Source organism: Hetaerina americana, unplaced genomic scaffold, assembly GCF_022747635.1.
Source record: "Hetaerina americana unplaced genomic scaffold, ioHetAmer1.1.p SCAF_3, whole genome shotgun sequence".
NCBI classification, from domain to species: domain Eukaryota; kingdom Metazoa; phylum Arthropoda; class Insecta; order Odonata; family Calopterygidae; genus Hetaerina; species Hetaerina americana.
In genome coordinates, this window is record NW_027286874.1 from 79,559,189 (window position 1) to 79,576,421 (window position 17,233).

The window sequence follows — 17,233 nt, forward strand, 5'->3', positions numbered from 1 at the left end:
AATTGTCCATTACCTCCTGATTCCCACTTTTGTATAGCGGAATGACTACTGAGAATTTCAGCTTGTCAGGAAATACACCTGATGATAGAGAAGCATTTACTAAGTGAGTAATGGGAGCTAAAAGATAATTGCTACATTTCCCCTTAAGGAGTGAGCAGGGAACCTCATCCCATCCAGCTGAGTCTTTTTTGCTAATTTTTTTTATGATTAGTTTCACTTCTTGTTCACATGTTGGGCGAAAATAAATATTACTTGAAACTGAGATGACGGAGTTTTGTCCTCTATATAGTTGGGGAGCAAGATTTAGAGGCAATGACTTTTCAAGGAAGTTAAGAAAATGGTGATTGAAATGGTTGGCAATATCATTGGGATCAGAAACCAGTTCTTTTTCACAGAAGACAGAGTCAATAGAAAATTTTCTCTGTGACTTAACAGAGTTATTATTGATGATTTCCCATGCTGCTTTGGTTTTATTTTCAGAAGAATAGATGTAGTTTACATTGAAATTTCTTTTTGTATCAATTATTAATTTGGAATAGTACTTCTTATAATCTGAATACTGTTGTTTTACCTTGATATCATTAGTCTCTCTATATCTTGACCAAAGGGACTTTAATTCCCTTGAGATACAAGAAATTTCTGGGGTTACCCAAGATTTATAATGTGGCTTTCTTGATTTGGTTGGTTTCAAAGGAAAGCAACCATTGAAAGTGGAGATGAAGATATTGAGGAAAATGTCAAACTTTTCACTAACAGAATTTGTGCCATACACTAATTCCCAATCTGTTTTTTGTAAAATATTACAGAATTCTTCCATTGCCTCTTCTGTGAAGAATCTTTTTTTAGGGCGAATAACACTGTTGTTTAGAGCTTTTGAAACAACTGGTACATTAACTGATGTTATTAAGGCCTTGTGATCAGAGAGATGGGATTCTATCACAGTACCACAAGTGAAAGTCAAGTTTGTGAATATGTTATCAATTATAGTTGCACTATTCATCGATTCTCTGGTAGGTAGGAAAATGGTTTGCTTTAGATCAAATGATGAGAATAAATCCACTAGTTTGCCCTTCTCATTATCATTTTGACTTAGATCGATATTAAAATCTCCACATATTATCAGGAATTTGGTTGCACAAAAGGATTTCTCTACAACTTTAGCTAGATTAGTTAAAAATAACTGTTGATTACCTATTGGTGATCTATATAGACTCATTACGTAAATGTGCTGCTTTTCGATGAGGAGGTCAACCACACAGCATTCGAAGTCCTTCTCCACACACAAATCATCCGATATTTTACATTCATTGGAACATAAACCATTTCGAAAAAAAATAAGGACTCCACCGCATTTGAAGTTCTGCCTACAGAACATTGCGGCAATGTAAAAACCATCAATATTCACAGTAACTAGTTCAGCTGGCCTGAGCCAATGTTCGGTGATACAAACCACATCAGCATTATCAAAATACAGCAATACAGCAATTTCAAATACATTATTACTTTGGATCAGGAATAAGTTCTCTAGTTAAATCTGAGAAATTGCTTTTTTGGGAAAGCTAATCAAATTCATTCACAAATGGACTCAGAGGTAAACCTAAGCATGACAGACCAAGAAAAATATTTGGATTTCATGTGGTAAATGTATTATAAATATATACAAAACTATTTAAGAAAATGTATCCAATAAATATTTATCAAATATTTGGACCACAAAGTTCATGAGAAGTGTTACTTTGCATTTATCAGATCTCATCATGAATATAAATTAGTGATCAGGACCATACACAGACAGATTATAGAACAGGATACAGAGATTAAATGAGATATAGAAAAAAGCTGTCTGTTCATAAAAAATTACTGGATTGCAAAATGTGAGCCACTGGAAGCATGATTATTACATGCGAGAATGAAAATAGGTACTAGTTTAATAAAAATCTGGTGAGTTTAATGCCGAAATAGAAGGAATAACTCTAGACTTACAGTACATTGGTAGTCGAAGCCATAACAAGAAGTTGAGAGAAATTAATTATCAGAAAGGGCAATGTAAGAGATCCTTTTTCCACAAAAAATTAATGAACACATTAATCACCACATATGACATCCCAAAAATAAAATGATTTGTATGTGAATAATCATCAATTACACCCCTAGTGGCTTCCCACCCAGAGGGCGCGGGTTCAAATCCCGGCGGTGTTGAATATTTTTCAGAGGTATCTCGATCCCTACTTGAGGTACTTTGTGGAGGGCACTTTGAGTGAGTACGCCGTCCGTCGGATGGGACGTTAAACTGCGGACCCCTTGTCACCTTTCGTAAAGAGTAGGCTAATGCCGACGCCGGGTTTCTTTCCACCCTTCATCCTTTCCTGTCCATCCCCTATGGCGCAAATGACCTCAGCAGTTGGTCGCTTCCCCTAAAAACTACTACTACTACACCCCTAGTGTACTTCAAATCTCAGAACTGAGAAATTATGCTTCTATCCTGACATATCCTGATTGTTAAAGTAATAGAAAAAAGATGCAAAGGTTTCTCATTATATTTATGGCTACAGTTAAGTGCAAATGAATAGTTGTTAGTAGAGTAGTTGTATGTAAAATGATCTTTTAACTCAGCATTCAAAGTGACTAATTTTTTCAGTTGTGTCATCGAAAGTCACTGTTAATTTCCCCAAGTAAAATCAAATTCAGGAGGAAAAATCATACCTTAGTCAAAGGAACTTCGGCTTTACTTGATTACCACAAAAACAATAAAAATGAAGAGAGTGATTTGAAGAGTAAATTTCCTGAAGCAACAACTGACATTACTAAAAAAATATCAGATTTAGAAAACATTCTGAACCATTTAAGTGCAGAAATTGAGCACATACAGGTAACTATGTATTCAAAATATACTGAGGTTATTAATTGAAAATGGTTACCCAAATCATATTCTATGATTTACACTTTAATTACAGGTCGATATTTTGCCAAAGGAACAATTACGAGAAGGTAATTGACATCGCTGGAAATTGTTTTTAATTTATCCAGGTAGGAATGTATATTCCCCAAAATTAAATGAATTTTGAAATATTTCAGAAACAAAAATAAGGAAAATTGTTCATGAAGAGATTGTTGAAGTAGAAAAAGAAAAACTTGGTCTCCCAGATTTTGCTCTGGAGGCATCAGGTAACTCTTATTGCTGATTTTTTTTTTACTCAAGAGCCAATAATTATTTAATGTGTTAATTTCAACTTGGTACTAGCACTTGTTCGATCAACGTAAAGTCACATCATGCCACTCCATGTTTGCATATTTATTAAATTAAACTTAGTGTGTCAATATATAAAAATATGCTGCATACATATTTGAATATCCAGAGGATTGGCTTCTGGGGACAGAATGGGCAGTTGTTTCCCCAACCTTTTAAGCCCAATCACATATTCATGGGTATGGATTTAAAAGGGTGACTACCAACCTGGAAAACTCAACATTTGGCAGGTGTTTTGAAAAAATTTGTATTTGACACATTGTATGTGAAAAAGTTTTCCTTCACATATATTAATATGCTTTTAAGAGATCCTACTAATTTGCTTATAGGAATCTCTGTTCTTATTTGCAACTCTTATCTTACTTGACTCCTCCATTTAAGGACAATGCATGGCACAAATTGAGGCAGTACCTCATACTCTATGTAAACATTTGGTGTAAATGTTTCATTTCTGAATAACTTTGATCCAGAAGTTTCATTTTGTATTCATTTTTACTCTGGTATCTTGGTATTTGTGAATTATTTTATTTGTTTTGTTGAACTGTTTTATTTTATTCCTTAGCCATTTAGTTGCCAAGAAATTATATTCTTATGCTTGTGAGTTTTCTGTTGATCAAAGTGAATGATGATTTTTTATTGTTACTACAATGATACTGATATGATAAAATGACTCATGGTCAAAGTTGGAATACTTGTTCAGGGCTACAACTAAGATAAATGGTACATCACAATTTTCTTAGAATATTGGTTTCATTTTCCTGTACATATATCCATGTTGGCCTATGAATGGTCATTTTTCAATAAGTAGTATGGTCATTTTTCAATAAGTAGTAATAGCAAGAGAGTTTCATATGAGGATGCTGTACTCACTTGATAATTTTTACATGGTCACATTACTTCATGGTTGTCATCAAATGAAATCCTTGTACAGCTGAGTGGATGGCAAAAGAACAGACAGAGAGGAACTCCATGAGAATAGGACCTTGGAATGTTAGAATAAGGCTGAGGGCAGGAAAGTTGGAAAACATGAAGCAAGAAAGGAAGAGAGGAAATATAGACTTGTTAAGCCTATGCAAGGTGAAATGGAAAGACAGCGGGGGTTATTGGAGCAATAGTTACTGAGATATATATAGTGGAGGGATGGAGAGTAAATGTAGGTAGCCATAGTACTGGATAAGGAACTGGGTAGTACGGTGGTGAATGAGAAACATGTTTCATAACAGAATACAATTATTAGAAATAAGAGCAGACCCAGCCAATCTAGTGGTAATCCAGGTGTACCAGTCATAGAGGAGAAGAAGTAGATAGCGTACATAAATGATCAGTTAGGTGAAATGATTGTGAATATAGGTACTTGGAAGAAAACACTTGGTGGTGATGGGGGACTGGAATGTGGTGAAAGAGGTGATTGAGATAGTAGAATACGGTTTAGGAGAAATTATTTCCCATGAGGCAAAAAACACCACTGTAGATTTAGATGCATATGCTGGGAGATATCAGTTAAACTATGTTATGGTTAGTCATAGATTTAAGTAAAGCATGAATGATGAAATCACATAATTTCCCAGAAGCAGACATGGATTTGGTTCACTACTTTGTTCTAATGATTTTTAATGTTTAATTTAGTGACTGAGAAAGTGAGTGAACATTAGAAAATGGAATGTAGACGACTTAACTATGGCAAAAAGGAATGAGTATCAGGAGGTAGTTAATCATATTCTGAGTGAGAATAAGTGGATAGGTGCAGTAAATATGGGAATATCTGAAGTAAGAAATAATGAAAGTGGTGAAAGATATTCTGTTTACACTATTGCAGATGTAACAGATTAAATATTAATCAAAGAAGAAGAGGTTCTGAAAATATGTAAAACACATATGTATAGAGGAACTATAGGGCAAAGATGAAAACCCGGGTTTTTGAACTAGAAAGGTTTTATGATGTAGATAATGAGAACTCAGTGCTAGAAATACTTGAATACAAGATAGAAAAGACAGACTTGCAGAATTACTCAAGAATTGAGGAAAACAAGGAAAGGCCAGTTTTTATGTGCTCATTTGTAGCATTTATTAAGGGAGAAATTTGGGCAAAATAATTGACTAGACCATATTAATTTCATCATAAAATAGGGGAAAGCAGCATTGCGTTAGGACTATAGGTTTGATTGCCCATGCAGCAGAAGTATTATCTAGGATAATCAACAAAAGGATGGGAAATATAGGAATTGAGTACTTAAGCAAGTATTAGTTTGGGTTTAGAAAGGGAATGGGTATGCATGCTGCCAAATCAATATTGATGTTAATAGCTCAATATTGAGTACAACCAGGATGTATTTGTATTATTTGTAGATTTTGAGGTGTTTGACCAAATAAACTATGCTCAATTAATGCTCATTTTTGTAAAAGATAGGAGTGCTCATATATAGTGATATAGACAACTTATTTGGAGCCTTTACATTTCTGAGTCTGTACATTGGTGGATAGGAAATGGAGAGTAGGGATGGATAGTGCTAAGCTGTGGAGTTGGGCAGGCATTCCCATCATCACCTATTATTTTCAATATACGTATATGCAGAGAAAATGGCAAGAGAGTGATGGGAAGTGCTCTAGGCTAAATGAAATATGGTGGGGAAGTCATAAAACCAGTTCAATTCGTGAATGGGCAAACGCTAAATTAGTCAGTCAGCCAGTCATACCTTAGTGCATCACAGAATCAGCTTGATTGGTATGGGATGACAGTTGATAATAAGTAAATGAAGGTAAAGGAATTTTCAAGAAATAGGAAGGCTAAGACAAACATTAAAGTTGAAAGAAAAACTAGAACAGTTCACCTATTTAGGAAGTTTTTGAGAAGAAGTTGGGAAAAGCAGTTACTACATTAAAAGAATTGCATTTAGTAAAGAAGCATATACAAAACTTATACCAAGAGAACGGAGTACATGACAGGTGCCCTGAATAAAGAAATAAAGAAAAGATAAGCAAAAACTTTCATATGGAGCATAGTTCTGTATTGCCTGTGGAGACATAGTTATTGGGTCAAGAGGATAAGCATAGATTTTGAGGTTTTCAAAATTTTGGCATAGAGAAGAATGAACAAATAAAATGGATGGGATGGAAAGCAAGCAATGAAGCTGTCGACTTGTTAGGGGCAGAGAGAAGTTTGTAGGGAGACATTTGAAGAATACGCAGTGGATGAAGGAGATATTGAGAGGCAATGGAATTCTGAAGATGCCAAATGGAGGGTAGAATACTGGGCAAGCTAGAGGGAGGAAAAGAATAGGCATTTTGGATGGAACTAAGGAGTGGATAAGGAAAAGAAATATAGCAATGTGTAGTGTCATGTGGTTTATCAATAACCTATCATAACTTGGTATACTATTGCTTATAATAATAACTCAGAATAACTACTGTCCTGTAGGATAGGGTTGATAATATTTCTTATTATCACAATTTGAGCCCTTAAATCCTTTACAAAATCATTTCTATGGTTTGGAAATGGTCAGTAGTCCAACACTACCCCTGGACTACCGCGACCCACTATATATATGCATAATAACCATAAACACAGTTATCAACCCGAAGGTCGATTTGGTAGGTGATGGTAGAGTTCACCCAGTACTAAGCCCAACGGCATATGAAATTCACACATCAGGGTAGGGGGCAGTCCAACGCTCTACCCCCTGGGCTACCGCAACCCACATTTATATATATATATACAGAAAAAAAAAAAATATATATATATATATATATATATTATATATATATATATATTATATATATATATATATATATATATATATATATATATATATATATATAAACCATAAACACAGTAATCAACCTGAAGGTCGGTTTGGTAGGTGATGTTAGAGTTCACCCAGTACTAAGCCCGACAGCGTGTGAAATTCACACATCAGGGTAGGGGGGCCAGTTCCTTTCCCAGTGCCGGTTATGGTTTCCATAATTGTCAGTTAACAGTAATTGAATGACTTCATTACAGAGCTTTATCATTGAACTGCAATTTTTTTTCTTAATATATGACAGGATTCGTAGAAGTTTTGTTGCATTTTTTAAAGCTTGGAAGATCCTGCCAAAATGTAGCCAGATGGTGAGCATTCATTTAGCTTCTAAGGAAAACTAATATTAAAAAAAAACTTAACCTCCTATTTGAAACTGTTCAGAAATATTCAATATTCTTATTGCAAAGAAAAAAGTTAATGCTAACTATGTGCCAAAAGAAAAGGTACCTCTTGTACTGATTATAAATTAAGGAAAATTTTGAAAAGGTTCAGGGTCGCACGAATCCTTGCTACCTTAGTTAGAATATAATAAATTAACTTTATATAGGTAGGTAGTTTCTTGAAATATTCATGTGTTGATTAAAACTAGAAGTTCAAACAATGAAATGGAAGGAGTGTATGAATAATATTCTCTGAATCATTTTTGTGCTTATGAACGCTTATAGGTGGAAGTATCATTGGAACACCTAATACCAAAACTTATGCCACAAGGACTGTTGTCCAGTTATTTGGATTCCCTTTGTGGTATGTTGAGACTAGTCCTAGGAATGCCATTCAGGTTTGTAAAAAGGCATTATATTATTTAAAATTGACATGCTTTATATTCCTTTTCTAAAAAGCATGTGTGATGTGAGAGTTACTTCACAATATCATGAAATACTTTTGGAATACCTTCAGGCATCAGTGAGTCCAGGAGAATGTTGGACTTTCCATGGTACAGTTGGAAACCTGCGGATCCAACTGGCTGCACCAGCCATATTGTATGGCTTTTCTTTGTATCACATACCTAAGGAAATATCCCTTTCTGGAGATATTACATCAGCACCAAGAGAGTTTTCTGTAGTGGTAGGTATATACCCACTCTTTTTTTTATCATTTGAAAAATCATCTATATAAAATGATAAAGCTTCATTGCTTGAAATTATTGGTGGGTCATTTATGTATAAATGCACATGCATAGAGGGTCAACCCATTCATCTGTGCAGATTGCGCAACATGATGGGGGTCTTGTCAAGAGAGGGCACAATTCAGCGTTATGGGGGTGGGGGCGGGGGCACCACTAACCTCGCCTAATGGCACTCGAGTGGAAACTGAATTGAAACATTTCCACTGATGATGGCACTAACACAAATCATACTTATGTTTTGTTGCTCTTTACACTTCAGGACTTATTCATAGCCAGCACAGATTCTATTCAATCAATATCGGGGTGTATTATGGCAAAAGTTGTGTCTGTGTACCATATCTTATTTAATTTACAGTTAAGTTTCTAGATGATCAGTGCATCTTTGTGGGTAAGACGGACTTAATTCCTGACTTGCATATGATATGAAAATGTTTCTCAAGTTGGCTAATTAATAGCTGCAGTTTTTTTCAACCTGTAGTTAATTTGTGAACAAAAATATAATTCTCTACAAACCTAGCACAACCACTTACTATTATACACTGTCAAGCCAGAAATAAAGTTCATTTGTGAGAATATATATCACATGACTAAAAAATTAAGTTGAAAGAGATTAATGACAAATCAGCAATTCATAGTGCATAAAGTCATTTTGACTGACACAAACATCTTGGTAATACCTACACCATAAATTCTTCTTAACCAAGGCTATGCTACTTAACAATTTGTTAACAGGATAGCACAATATCCTTGGTGTCCTTCACCAGTGGTGGCATAGTAATTATTGGTGACTCTTTATTTTAGATGTTGACCACTCACCAAAAATAAGCAATATACACCATTAATATGGGGAGCAATCTGCCTCTCCTTATGTAGGAAATAAGAAGGGTTGTATTTGATGAGAAAGAAATTTGTAGAAATACACCAGGAATGATAAAAGCTGCACCAAAGTGACAATACCTTCTACTGCTACCCACAATAGATGTTCCAGAGATTTTGATGGACAGAATGGAATGACCCTTTTAGTATACAAAGTTATATGCTTGTAGTAATAACCATGAGAAAGACTAAAAAGAGACTTTTCAGACGTGATATGGTAGAATATCATGATTAATTAAAAATTGCCAATTTTTAATTAATAATGAGAGAGACTGATAAAGATAAAACTCAGGAAATATTTCAAAGCTAAGTTGTGAAAATAAGCTAATTGTTCTCTTCTAGTTAGGTATGCACACACACACACAGGTGAGGAAAATGTTTATGCAAGTATAATTATTCAATATTGCAATCAAATCCTATTTGAACAGGTTCTTGATTTGAAAAATGGCTGATTTCAGCTGACAGTATTTGCCATTTCTTCAAAGAACCAAACCATTACTGCATCTGATTCTTTTTTAATTTAATCATTTTAGAAGGAAAGAAAATTGACTTATTTTGTGGTGAATTGTGTGATTTTCATGGGAATAGGAAAGTTGTTTTCAATATGTTCAGATTTTTGTATGCATGGATTTCCATTCCTGAGACATAATATTCTTTGTCTTGGAATTATCTTTAACTGCATTCTCCCTCCATTCTCTTCTCAACATCACCAAAACACTGTAACATTGTTCTTTCGTATTGATATACAGTTGCCCTGTATTACCAGTGTATATGAACCACATTCTTTAAGGACATCTTACATTTTATGGTAGGGGCTCAGCAAAGGTTAGTCACGTAGCCATCCTTTCCTACTCGTCAAGGAAAATCCTTGGACAACCCCAAGGTGATGATGGGCAGTGTAGGTCATATAACATTGGTTCATCATGTAATGGACAAAGTAGAGTCACGTACACTATTAGTTCTTAGAGTATGAAAGATGTGACAGGAAGGAAAAAATGTAGATGTATGGTGTGATTTTGAATGATATGAATGCATATGTAAAGATAAGCACAAGAATTGTGATGTTGTCAAAATAATAACTGGTGAGTCCTCAGAAAACCAGAATGGGAAAAATTTGTTGGGTGTATGCATGCAAAAAATATTGCTTGCCTCAAATATATGGTTCAATTACATTGAATTTGTATACATGCCAAAAGGGTTATTCTAAGAGCATAACTGATATCATTGTATCTGATTAAAGACAGAGTATGAATAATATAACCGCAATGGTAAGTGCTAAATGTAAACTGACTATAGTATTTGGCCATCTCTGAAGTGAGATAGTTAACAGCAAGGAAGATTAGAGGGGAAAAGCATTGAGAGAAAAGTATAAACATTGAAGGGTAAATATGTAAGCATGCAGTATGAATGCATGCCAGAGGATATGCTGTGCTTCAATTAGTTGGAATGAAAACATTATTATGATTCTTGGGAATGATTGTTGGATATACTGAAATCATCTGATAGAAAGATTTGGTTGGGGAAAGATAATGAATACCTGATGTTTTGAAGATATGAAATATACTTTTAGTACAAAAAAATATGCATATTAGATGATGATTGTAGTTAAAGGTGAGTAAGAGAGCATATGGTTTGTACAGGGTGCGGCAACTTAACTTCCTTTTTTCAAATGAAAAACAAATTCAAAATAGGAAGTTATGTTGTCACACCCAGTACTAACATAATTAGAACTAGTGAAAATAACTCGTTTAAGAAAGTAATGAAAAATACAAATGATAAAAACTGTGGAAATGCCAATTGGCCCAAGGAAATAATAATTTGTTTTGGAAATGAGTTAAATGACATCATGGTTAAACAATGTAATAATACTAGAAGTAGTTAAAACATTTGGGATGAATTACTGAGAATTGCTGCTAGAGGCCTGAACTATTTTAGCTACATGTGCCCCTAAACTGCCAACATATGCGTTCATCAGTTCAGTTGGCTGCTCTTTCTCATGTTAAAATATAATCTAAATTACCATTATTTTATAAATTGTAAGATAAAAGTGCATATCATTTACCTACCATATTCTGCCCTCCTTTGTATTGTTGTGGATTTTATGCTCCCTCGGTTTGGATTTTTCCTCAAGTGTTTCTTTCTAAGCAGATTGCCATTGTTTTCCAATGAATATTGCATGATGATGCAGGAAAATAAAAAAATTGTCCATATAACCATATTTAACTAGGATTGTAATTGAGACATTATTTCCTATATATCCTCAGTAAACGTTTTTTATATGCAGGAAAGTGTTTTAAGTTGGCATTTTGTCGGTGGTAACTTACATTCAGTTTACATTTATGCATACAATTTATTAATAACAGTGTGGATATTATATATAGGCAAATATAGTTAACTTTTTTTAAATATATTTAAAATGCTTGGCAAGGGCTCGAATAGTTCTGCAGGCAGTCAAAGAGCGTTTTGTTGAGAAATGCAACTTTTCATATTTTTTCCTTGCACTAAGTATTTCTCCTTGTATTTATGATTATTTTTTCCTATAAAGTTAGGATTTGCGACATCCTGCTTTAATTTCCTCAATGCTTTTTCTCCTGCAATCATATGGAACATTCCACAGAGCCTGCTTCTATTTCTCCTTATTTTTAAAGATTCCCATCCAAGTATTTTTAATATTGCTGTCACAATCTTTGTCCTCCTGTGCTTCCTTAATACATTACTAGCAGCTTTTCTCAGTACCTTCCCTTGTTTTGTATGCCTTTTCCTTAGCTGCTCTATTGCTCCCTTTGAGCTCTCTCATCACCCGATGCAACATTTTGAAAGATTTTTTGCCTATGAAGTCCACATTTGGCCTCCACCTTAAATCCTCGGTTGAATGAACAACCAAGTATTTACAGCTATCACATTTAGGGATGACATTTTCAGAACATTTGTATTCCATTTTGGTTATGTTACCTTATTGATAAATGTGACAGATTCAAATTTACTAACATTAATATTCATGCTGTAATTTAAAATACAATCAGCCTATTTAGTTACATCACTTCACATGACTTTGTTATCCTTCTCATCTTTCCTGTAGATAATGCAGTCATCCGCAAAAAGTCTAATTTAAAAATTAATTTTAGCTGGGAGATCTATTTTGTAATTCTCATATTACCACGCTAACAAAACGAGCATGTTTATTTTTATTTAAATAATTTTTTTAACAAGACATCAATGGTATTGATGGTATATTTTGGTGGTAATCACAATTATTTGAGGTAGCTACTGGGTGAATAACAATTACTTTGTTAAATTATAAAAGAAAAATTTGGTTTCAGGGGTTCCACAACTTGGAAGAACCAAATCTTGAAATTCTTTTGGGCGAGTATGAATATAACAGTAATGGTCCTCCTCTGCAAACATTCGCTATACAGGTAATTTTTCAAAATATATCATGGTTCTCACTGGACATTTATCTGGCCTTACTTTGTGGAGCTTTATATACAGCTTCAATTGGCTCCACTATCAGTTGGAAAATTTCAGATACTAGAATATTTTATGCACAGAATTTTGATAAAAAATACATTAATAGAGACCATATCAAGTAATGTGTAGAGCATTATTTTTCATTAAGGCAATATTTTCATCCCAAACGAAGAACTAAGTCCTATAGGGTTATGGTTGGCATATTTATGAGTCAGAGATTTCCCTCGATTTTTAGGGGATAAAAGGAGAATACTTGGGGAAAGATTGAAATAATGGATATGAAAAATGTGGGTATGCGGATTTGGTCTTAAAAATCCTAATATTTGAAGTCTTTATCTTTAATTAAAATGTCAATGAGACAATTAGTGACACTTATTACAATCTAATAAAAGGAAATCATGTTAGTATTACTCTTAATTCACAACTGGGTGTTTGAAATTGTTGTTGAGTAGGTAATTAATAAAGAAATTTATGGCAATAATCAGGTAGGTACAACCTAAAGATACAAAACTGGAAGTTTCTTATTTGCTTATTTTGTAACCAGTGTTTTTAACTTTGATAGCTAATTATAATATCATCAAAATATTATTTTACAGAGGGATGTATCAGTTCCTCTAAGCAACGTGGAGTTACGGATTCATTCAAATTATGGCCAACCTGAATTCACTAGCCTCTACAGATTTCAAGTACATGGAAGAATTTTTGTTTAATTATCTCATTATGCATGAAGTTACCCATTTATGTATTTTAATTAAAATGAATTGAGCAAATATTCTCGGATAGGTAGAATCAATTCAATATGTACAATCATACTGATTCAACACGTATGAGGAGACCGAATAGATACAACACCTATAAGCACAAAATGTACATGGTTTATTTCCATAGCTTGATCTCTGGGACACACTCAAAACCCTACCAATCATTAATTTTCTGATAGATTTATTCGTCAGAGAACAATAAATTATTGTATGGGCTTTTTCAAGATTCAATTAAATTTACAGGTACATTAGATTTACATATATATAAATTCATAGGAATAATTAGGTACATGAAATGTATGGGCATTAAAGATTAAAACAAAACAGATTTCCCTGCATTGGCTCTTTCTATGTACTCGTGGACACAATAAAAAAATATTATTTACCAAATCTTTTAACATTTTTTTAAATTTATTTCCTGAGGGAATAGAGAGTAACAATTAGTAGTGATTAAGAATAGATAGTAACAACTTTCCACTAGATAATCGAGTGTACAAGTTAGTCTATGTTCCAATTCCACCACATCATGCCTGAAATTACTTCATTTATTAATTTTCTGAGTAGATAAGCATGTCTTTAGTTGAAAGGTACCTACTTGCATGTGTGAGAAAATCAAGGGGCAATTCAAGAAAAGAATCTGAAGGTATATTTCACAAGCAGCAGGTTAAGTCTTATACATTATATTCATTTTATTTGATAAAAAATATTCCTGCTTCACAAGGATTCAAATGTCAATGCTAACTAAATTTGTGGATTAACCAGAATCACCTGAGTAATAGATGGTCAAGGCACATTGGACATAAGTTGCATATGCAAGCAAAAAATTTCACAACAGATATAGATGTTTTATAATATATCACTTAACTTTATACTACTTTTCCAATAAATACATGACCTGAGCCCATAAAAACTTTATTTTACAAAATTTAGTCTCGCATGTCCCAGTCCAATGTGAAGGTCATGCTGGTGCTCCTTCGATTGGCAAGGGCTGATTCATTACGAATATGTCCCTCAAGGTTTAACCGTCAACAAAGAATTCTACTTAAAGGCTATGAAGAGGGTAAGGGTTGCAGTGAGCCGGAAGAGGCCGGACATGTGGAGAAACAGTGCATGGCGTTTCCACCACGAAAACGCAGCGGCTCACACGGCGCTGACTGTGATGGAGTTTTTCGCCAGGCCCAGAACTTCCGTGATCCCACAGCCACCCTATTCTCCAGACGTGGCTCCATCAGACTTATTTTTGTTTCCAATGTTAAGATCAACCTTGAAAGGGGCCGATAAGACTCCATTGTGGACATTAAAACTATTTGTACGGTGGTCCTGAAGAGGATCCCTAAGGAAGTTCAAGGGTTCAAGAGCTGGAAGAAACGTTGCCAAAGGTGTGACATCAGCCGAGGCATGCCCTTTGAGGGAGACAAGTTCAATTAAGCTGTATCCGTCCGAATAAACAAGTTATAAAATCAGTTGTCTTTTTTGGTCACACCTTATATAAGTAAATTTTTGGGTTTGGAGAGGGGAGACAACATTAACAGAAAGGAATAAACCAAAATTTGCTGGTGACGTACCATTTCTACTTGTCAACCCAGAGGTCACGGGGTTCTATCCCCCTAGGGGGATTTCTTTCCACCTAGGGCTTGGGTGTTTGTTAATGCCATAGTCATTTTTCTATAGTATAAATCCAGTGTGAAGGCCAAAAAATGCATTTTTTGACTAGTGAAAAATAAAGATTTCTGCATGTGCTGTTAGGATTTCGAAAAGGAATATTTAAGCTGTGTGAGGAAAATTATTCAAAGAGCAGCAGAACATGGTTGAAGGAATAGTTATTTGAAATCTCTTTGATAGCTCTTCAGTGACACTCGTTCCTAGTGCTCCACTGCTTTCCAGATTGTGCCTTTTCTGAGTCTGTAAATTTGTGAAGCATATGACATAAATAAAGGTAGTTGGAGGAGAATTGGGATTTTGTTATGAGGAGATGAATAAGACCTAAGGGGTCACCTTTCATCACTTCTTTTTAATTTATATACTGAGGAAATATAACACCCGACATAGGAAGGGAAGGAATTGGAAAAAAAGTGGGCGACGTCAATTAATCCTGCATATGATCAAGCAATAAGGGATCTTCGTTATTGCTCTGTATTCCATAAGGTCAGCGTTTGAAATAAGGTATGAGAATTAATTAAAAAATAAAGTATAAAGATTCTCTATTATAAAGCTTAAGCTAATATTATGCAGGATGGAAAGAGCTTGGGTTACTTCATATGCTACGGATTACTGTGGAGGAAAAGGGGCACAGTAGTATTAGGGACATCAGAGGATTTGGGCTGGGAAAATCAGTTTCAAGAAAGAGGAATCTATAACAGGAAGACTAAGATTATATGAAAAGATTATTATGATCTTCCATGTGAATTTTTATCACTGGATCTGAAACCTGAAACTTTTTCAGATTTATTTTGATTATCTTTGCTTAATAATTTGTGGAATCGTATTATAAATGACAGTAACACAATGGTGAGGATCCTTATAAACTAGATGCAACAATTCATAACAGGTTATTAACATTTTTTTGCTCGTCATCCATCTAGTATTGTGGTGATATTTTAATTTTGGAGGGAATAAGGATGGAGTTTCCCTGATTAACAGTGACCAGGAAAACGATTACAGAGGGGGAGAGCAAGGACTCCCTGAGATGGAATGTTATTTTTTCCCGGTAAGCAGGAGTTAACCAGAAGCATATCTTTTATTGCCAACCCTTAAGGGAAAACCAATTGTTAATTACGAATGAATTTGGCATAAAACAGAATTTAGTTTAAGGGAATCCACACATTTTGCTATTCATGTACCATGGAAGTTGCAGTGGCAACTGTATTCAATTTATGGAATTTTATATCGAAATATTTTGACTTTTCCAACCTAAAACCTTGGAAACCTATATGGGAGAGGTTGATTACAATGTCACAATTTACGAAGCGAGTTATCATCATTTAATACTGGTTTATTACTAATGGACGAAACAGGTGAATCATTGATAAATAATGAAGATGATTAAGTATTGAGTTTTTAAAAATATCCATGAGCTAACTTGATTGACTTGGATATTATCATCATAAACATTTCAGTACTTTATTGATTGATGCTGGTCAGATAGGAAGGGTGAAAGCCTATCTAGTTATATTTCCTAGTATCACTAATCTGATTTAGAATACCTTTTCAAGTATTCCGAAGAAAACACGATTGAAATGTAACTTTATGGGGAGATTCTTTATGGAACAGAAATAAATGTGAAAATCTGAGACTGTCAGGAGAGTTCCTCAGAGGACTGATTAATGACACCAGCTCGAGCAGACTGCATTAAGGCCTGGACTACATGGAGGTATCATTTGGACATGTTCATTTCCTTGCCAAGAAATACATAACATCCACCAGTTAGTGGGAATAAGGACAGAGCAGTTAATGTTTGCAGCTGGAGAATCTAGACATTCAGAAGGATAGTGTCCAATAGTTTAAAGAATTGGTTAAGTAAGTTCTTAACGATGAATATTGGCCCATGAAGCACTTATTGTAAAATCCAATGAGACAAATTTAGTTTAGAATGGGATGTGACCGTAGGTAGTTATTTTGATTAACTCCCATACTGATGCAATACCATTACAAGATGTATTTTAACTTTCAATGGATGCCTTTTTGTTCTGGCACACACTTGAATTCAGATAATTTTGGTTATATTCCCCCAGGATCCTATGAATTTACATTCAAAATGCATTTATTAAGTGACCAGCAAATTGTTTAAGTATCACGCCCTTATGCACTCGCTTTTATCCCAGGGATAAATAAAATGTTTCCCTACATTGGTAACATCCCCAGAATATGTTTAAGTCACCACTCGTGAGTTCCAAAGAAACTGTGGGAGATGCCTCAACAGTTACTTTCAACGGAGTCATCCGCTAATATGCATTGCAAA